Consider the following 5969-nt stretch of genomic DNA (forward strand, 5'->3'; position numbering starts at 1 on the left):
AGAGAGAGAGAGAGACAGAGACAGAGAGAGAGAGACAGAGACAGAGAGACAGAGACAGAGACAGACAGAGAGACAGAGACAGACTGAGACAGAGACAGACAGAGAGACAGAGAGAGCTCTGGCAGAGAAGAATTCAATTCAACAAGGACCTACTATGTGCCAGACATTGGGGAAAGACAAACATGAGAGCAGTCTCTAACCTCAAAGAATGTGCTATATTATCGTCATCATCATCAACACCATTTATTTCTAGAGTATTCGTTTTAAGTGTACAAAGCACTTTACAGATATTATTTCATTTAATTCTCACAACAACCCTGTGAGATAGGTGCTGTCCTTATCCCCAACAGTCTCAGAGAGAGTGACTGACCCAGGCTCACACTGCTAAGAAGCATCTCAGGCTGGATTTGAACTCAAGTCTGCTTGATCCCCAATTTCAACATTCATCCATCATGCAACCTAGCTGCTGGAGGGGACAAAAGCACATATACAAAGTAAGAGATGTTGAGGAAGGACAGAGCACTGGGTTCCAATAGTAGCTCTGCTACCACCTAGGTGGTCTTAGGCGAGTTGCTTTCCCCTGCAGCCTCATTTCCCATCTCTATAAAGCGATGAGTTAGGACTAGGCAGGTCTAAGCTCCCTTCCTGCTCTAAACCAGAGAGAGGAGTTTGATCAGGGCCCTGACCTGTTGGGGAAGTGCTCACCCCATCGAAGGCATCCTCAGATTTATTTCTGCCCGCTGATTTCATCTGTTTGTCTGTCCTCATTTCCTTCTCCCCAGAAGGTGGCTGCCCAAGGCAGTCCAAGAATAATCCGCACTAGCCTGGATGTAATGGGCAGAAGAGGCTTGTGTAGCGCACAGTTCCATAAACAGCCCTCACCTGGTCACTGGGTGAGGCACCAGGGCCATAAAGGCAGAGACAGATCAGCAAGAGGTTCAGTGCCCTGGAGCCAGAAGAGCCCTGGGTGGTCATTTAGTCCAGCCTGGGCCTTTGTTATGGACAGGAACAGGGAGCAGAACTGTGAGTGGGAGCAGCCACGCCTTCTGACTTAACCTCACCCTGTGGCTTCCTTGCCCTCAGGTAGCTTATTTTCTGGTGGTCTGGGAGGGAGTAATTCAATTGGAAGAGAAGTAGCTTCCCCCATCCCCCACTCCCAAGCCTTCAACTTTCAGGGTCAACTAAAATTGATGATATCACCCTCATTTTGACCATCATTAACATTTATTTCTCAGTCTTTTCAGTTTTACAAAGCACTTTACACTTAAAGTTCATTTGATTCTCACAACAGCTGTGTGTGGTGGGTGCATTACCTATTACTGGAATTCATCAAGTATGTGTATTTCCCATTCAAGTAAGGGTCACATTCAGTATCTTTTCCCAGGTGCCTTTTAAAAGTTGGGTCTGTGGGGCAAAATTGCTCTGGAATGTTAATAAAGGACCAAAGCCACAGCAAAGGAGTTGGTGTTTGTGTCTATATGCCCCATTAACTCAGCCAATGAACCTAGGATCCCTCTTGAGGTGGAGAAAGCAGAGCCCGAAGCCATCACCCAAACTGGCTCCATTTTATACGACTCCTTTTCAAAATTTTTATTATTATCTTTGTAACAAGGCCATTTTATTAGCCCACCATTTACTGCCAAGTTGATGAAATCTCCATCATGTTTTATAGTGCACAATCAGGATATAAAATAGTTTTTAAAGGTCTGAAAAATTCTCCTCTGCTTACAGGCCCCCTGCCTTTCTCCCTGTCTGGTGCCAAAGCTGAACCCTGTCACTGCCCCAAACAGGGCTAATTTTCTCCTTAACAACAAATGTTTTGTTTTAAGGAGCTGGAGACTTGAGTTGTATTTTCCATTCCCATGGGCTTCATTTTCAACCAGACTTATAATTATGACTGCTTTTATATTCTTCTTAAGAGGATTACTCAATTCAAACTGTGGAGGAACAAAGGGGAGCCGCCTATCATCCCAGGGGTGTTAAAACAACATCAGAAAGTCACCAAAGAAAGGTCTCCTGAAAAACACAGAAGACACTCTACCCTGGGACAAAAAAGGAAAATTCCAAGAAAGAGAAAAGGGGATAAATGGAACCATTGCTGTTGTCTGCCCTCTGAATTTCACCACAATGATGAACGATGCAAGGGGACTCTCAAAATTTAGCATTTGATTGGATTAATTAGTATTTATTTAATTAGTATCATTTTTATGTATATTTATGTTATTATGTACTTATATATTATTACATTACATATTATATATGATATATCATGCTATTATAGAATACGAAACTCATTATGTATAATATAAACAACATATTACATTTGATATATCATTGTTACATATGGTATCATATGACATATTAATATAAAACACATTATGTTAATATGTTTATCCGTATAAAATATTATACCAATATTACATATTGTACATCTATATACTATAACAAACATATTATGTTTATATTTACATATCTATACATTTATATTATTTGTTATTATATTTTCTAAATATAGAATAAATATATAGATACTATAGATTGTCAATATAGTTATATTATATATCATATATTATACACAGGGCTATCTATCACATATAACATCGTATTATAAATAACATGATGTTATTATATGTTTATTTTGTCCGCATAGCCTAGAAATGAGTGTTGAATATCTTTCCATTTATTTAACCCTTTCTTTATGTCTATCAACAAAGAGTAACTGCATTTATATAAATTTTGTGTGGTTGTTAGTTGGTTTCAGCATCCCTACAAAATGCATGGGATACCTGAGAGATCTATTTATCGTTTCCGTTCTGGTCTGTGTTAGTACCAGACAGGAATGTGGATGCTTTTCATGGATTTACTTTGTCACCAGCTACTTTACTGAAACGATTCATCATCTCAATTAGTTTCACTGGTGACTCTCTGGAATTTCTCAACTACACCATCATGTCATCTGCCAACAGGGATCATTTTGGTCTTGACTTTGCCTGTGTTTATGTAAGAGAGAAGATTTCACCCTCTCTTCCCCCTCAATGAGTTACAATCACTGAACCCACAATACAGTCCTAAAATGAGGTGTTAAGTTTTCTTACAGTCTCACAACAATGTAATGCCACATACTTAGCTTTGAAATGTTTAAACAAGATTCTTGAGTCCCAGATACCTTTTTCAGGTAGAATCTCCTCTTTGGATCAAAAACAGAGCTGGATCGATTGGCTGGGAAGGTGTGCTGGACAAACCTCTAGGGGTTTTCAATGTCTGTAGGAATTACAGCAATTCCCTAATCCTGTGGGAGTAAATCCCAGGTTCAGGAGTTGGAGCCAAAAGTGGAGGAAGTCAGCCCCCAGAGAGAGAATTGTGCTGGAAGGGCAGTGGAGGAAGGGGTCATTTTCTCCACCTTCCCTTCCCTTGACCATGTCATCAGAGAGTTGCACATATCTGTCTCAGTTGTACACAAAGTGTGAGCTTCGTCTTCCTAGTGTCCCTGTGCAAGAGCAGGAGGGCTGAGGATGAGGCTTTGTGCCCACCCTTCTTACTCCACTAGTAATTTGAGCAACTAAATGGCTTTGCTAAGAGTTAAGTCTACTAGGGGGTTGTTAATGGGAAGCATGATGGTGGTAGAATTGTAGGAGTGATGGTTTTAGAAGTATGGTTCTCAGTTGTGTCCAACTCTGTGATTCTATCTGGGGTTTTCTTTGCAAAGATACCAGAGTGGTTTGCCATTTCCTTCTCCAGCTCATTTTTACAGATGAGGAAGCTGAGGCAAACAGGGTTAAGTGACTTACCTAAGGTCACAAGCTGGTAAGTGTCTGAGGCCAGATTTGAAGTCAGGAAGATGAGTCTTCCTGACCTCAGGGTTTGTGCTCTATCCACTGCACCACCCAGCTAATACTGCCAGAAGTATAGCCCCATGGGTAAACCAGGACTGACATCCTACCTTCATCACTAGTTATGTCACCATGGACAAGCCACTCAAACCTCTAATCTTGTTTCCTCAACTGTAAAATAGGGATAACAACACCTGTAAAACCTGCCCCACAAGGTATGAAACTAAAATGAGGCAATGTACAAACACCATGGGGTACCTATGGAATCAAGGGCAGGTGGAGAGGGTTGAGTCTTGGCCATGGGGAGAAAAGCTGCTACTTATCCTGTGCTGGGACAAAGCAGGAAATCTTGGGTGAAGATTTTGAGAGGTTTGGGAGGGAGGAAATGAGGTCCTTCACTTTGATGATTTTCCTCTTCTCAGTGCCGTAGGAAGTGAGGTCATCTACTAAGACAGAGGTGGAAGCTAGGGGCTGAAAGAGAAAAGAGAAGGTTGGGGCCAGCTGCTGTTGGGAGGATGATAGGGGATCAGAGAGGCCTCAGAAGGTTTCTGTGAGAGCAGACCTGAGGTGAGCTAATGGAAATGTTGAATGACCCCAGTCAGCCACCGTTCAATGACTTTCTCTAGGAATATTCAATGATTGGGGGCAGGGGGGAAGAGGGAAGGGGGTGGATGGTGGGGTGACCCAAGGCAGAGCATTATCAGGGCCTGACAGCACATGGACTTTGGAGCAAGGCATTCAGGGCTAAAAGGCAGTGTCCTGTTGAACTGGTGAACTCTGGGGTCAAGTTTGAGAGGGGGGTAGTGAGAGCAGAATGGGGGCAGCTGGCTAAGAAAATGGGGAAATGAAAGAAAGGATGAGGATGAGAAGGTTTTCAGAGTGGGACACTGGGAGGGCTAGGAGTTCAGGAGATTGTATTCAGAAAGGGGCATTTCAGAGACAGGGAATGACTTTGGATGATGATGAGTTTGAAGGTGTGACCGAGACAGAGGGGCGATGGAGGGCTTGGAACGCAGAAGCTGATGAGCTGGGAGACCAGGACACTCAAAGGCACATTCATAGCTGAACTTTGCCATCCCCATGGCTAAGGGCACCTGTGAGAAGGGGAATGACCTGGAGGCCAGCAGTGGATTATGGCAGGAGATGGAAGAACTGTGGTAGATTGGAAATGATGTTGGGTTTACAGCCAGGGAACCTGGATTTAAATCCAGGCTCCACCAGCTGTGTGACCTTGGGCAAGCCACTTAGCCTCAGTTGCCTTATCTGTAAAAAAAAGGGGGGGCAGGGTTTGGAGTGAGTTTTGAATCACTGATGCCACCATCCGGACTGAGTCAGGACCAGAGGCAGATGTAGTGAACCTCGGAGTGCATGTGTCTGGGTGTGTGGAGGTCAGGGGTTACCAAGGGATGGGTACAGGGAGGATCAAGGACTAAATCAGCTGATCTTCCCAAGTCTATTTGTGCCAGGGGGTCTGCCATTGACAGCGAGGCAAGGGGTTAGTTATCTTCAGGAGAAGCCCGGGTTTCTGGTATGTATGGAAGATGACAGACATGTGCAGGGGACAGATTAAGCAAGAAGATACCAGAGGAGGGCTCAGGAAGTGGGGGGGGCCTGGAGGATAAGAAGGGACAGTGGAGAAATGGGACTGAGCAGGAAAACAGTGGACTGGGGGGGGGGGGGGGGGGGGGGCAGGGCTCAGGCTTAGACGGGCATGTTTACTTTAGCTGTGCCGTTGCCTGGTTCTCATCCAGTCTTGCCCAGGCAGGCATAACCTGGCCCTTTCCCACTCACCTAGGAAACCTAGATTACAAACATCAGGGAACACTGAGGGTCCCAGCACCCCCATTCTCCTAAGTTTTCTTCTCCTTCTATGACAGCCCTGGGGTTCTCATCTCCACAGAGGCCCAAGATTCTGAAGCAGAACCTAGAGCAAAACAAGACATGTAGGGAAGAGAAATCCCTGGTCCTCAGACTTCATGAAGCCGCCTGCATCAGCTGAGACAGCCAGTCTGCCTGGAACCTCCCCGACCTCCCTGGGCATGCCGGGCTCACGAGCCTGTCCAGTCACCCCGGGCTCACCAGACTCTCCAGAAATCCCAGGCTCACGAGCCTGTCCAGCCACCTCGGTCTCACCAGACT

At 44.8% G+C, this 5969-nt stretch overlaps 1 protein-coding gene across 1 annotated transcript in view; it reads left to right on the top strand.

The window, feature by feature from the left end:
- TEX36 (testis expressed 36) overlaps nucleotides 1-5969 on the top strand; it is a 31068-nt gene that overhangs the window by 19900 nt on the left and 5199 nt on the right. The gene's annotated exons all lie outside the window — the stretch shown is intronic.

Source organism: Petaurus breviceps, unplaced genomic scaffold (genome assembly GCF_028583685.1).
Source record: "Petaurus breviceps papuanus isolate PSGF00001 unplaced genomic scaffold, PetGlider_PUasm1.0 490, whole genome shotgun sequence".
NCBI lineage: Eukaryota > Metazoa > Chordata > Mammalia > Diprotodontia > Petauridae > Petaurus > Petaurus breviceps.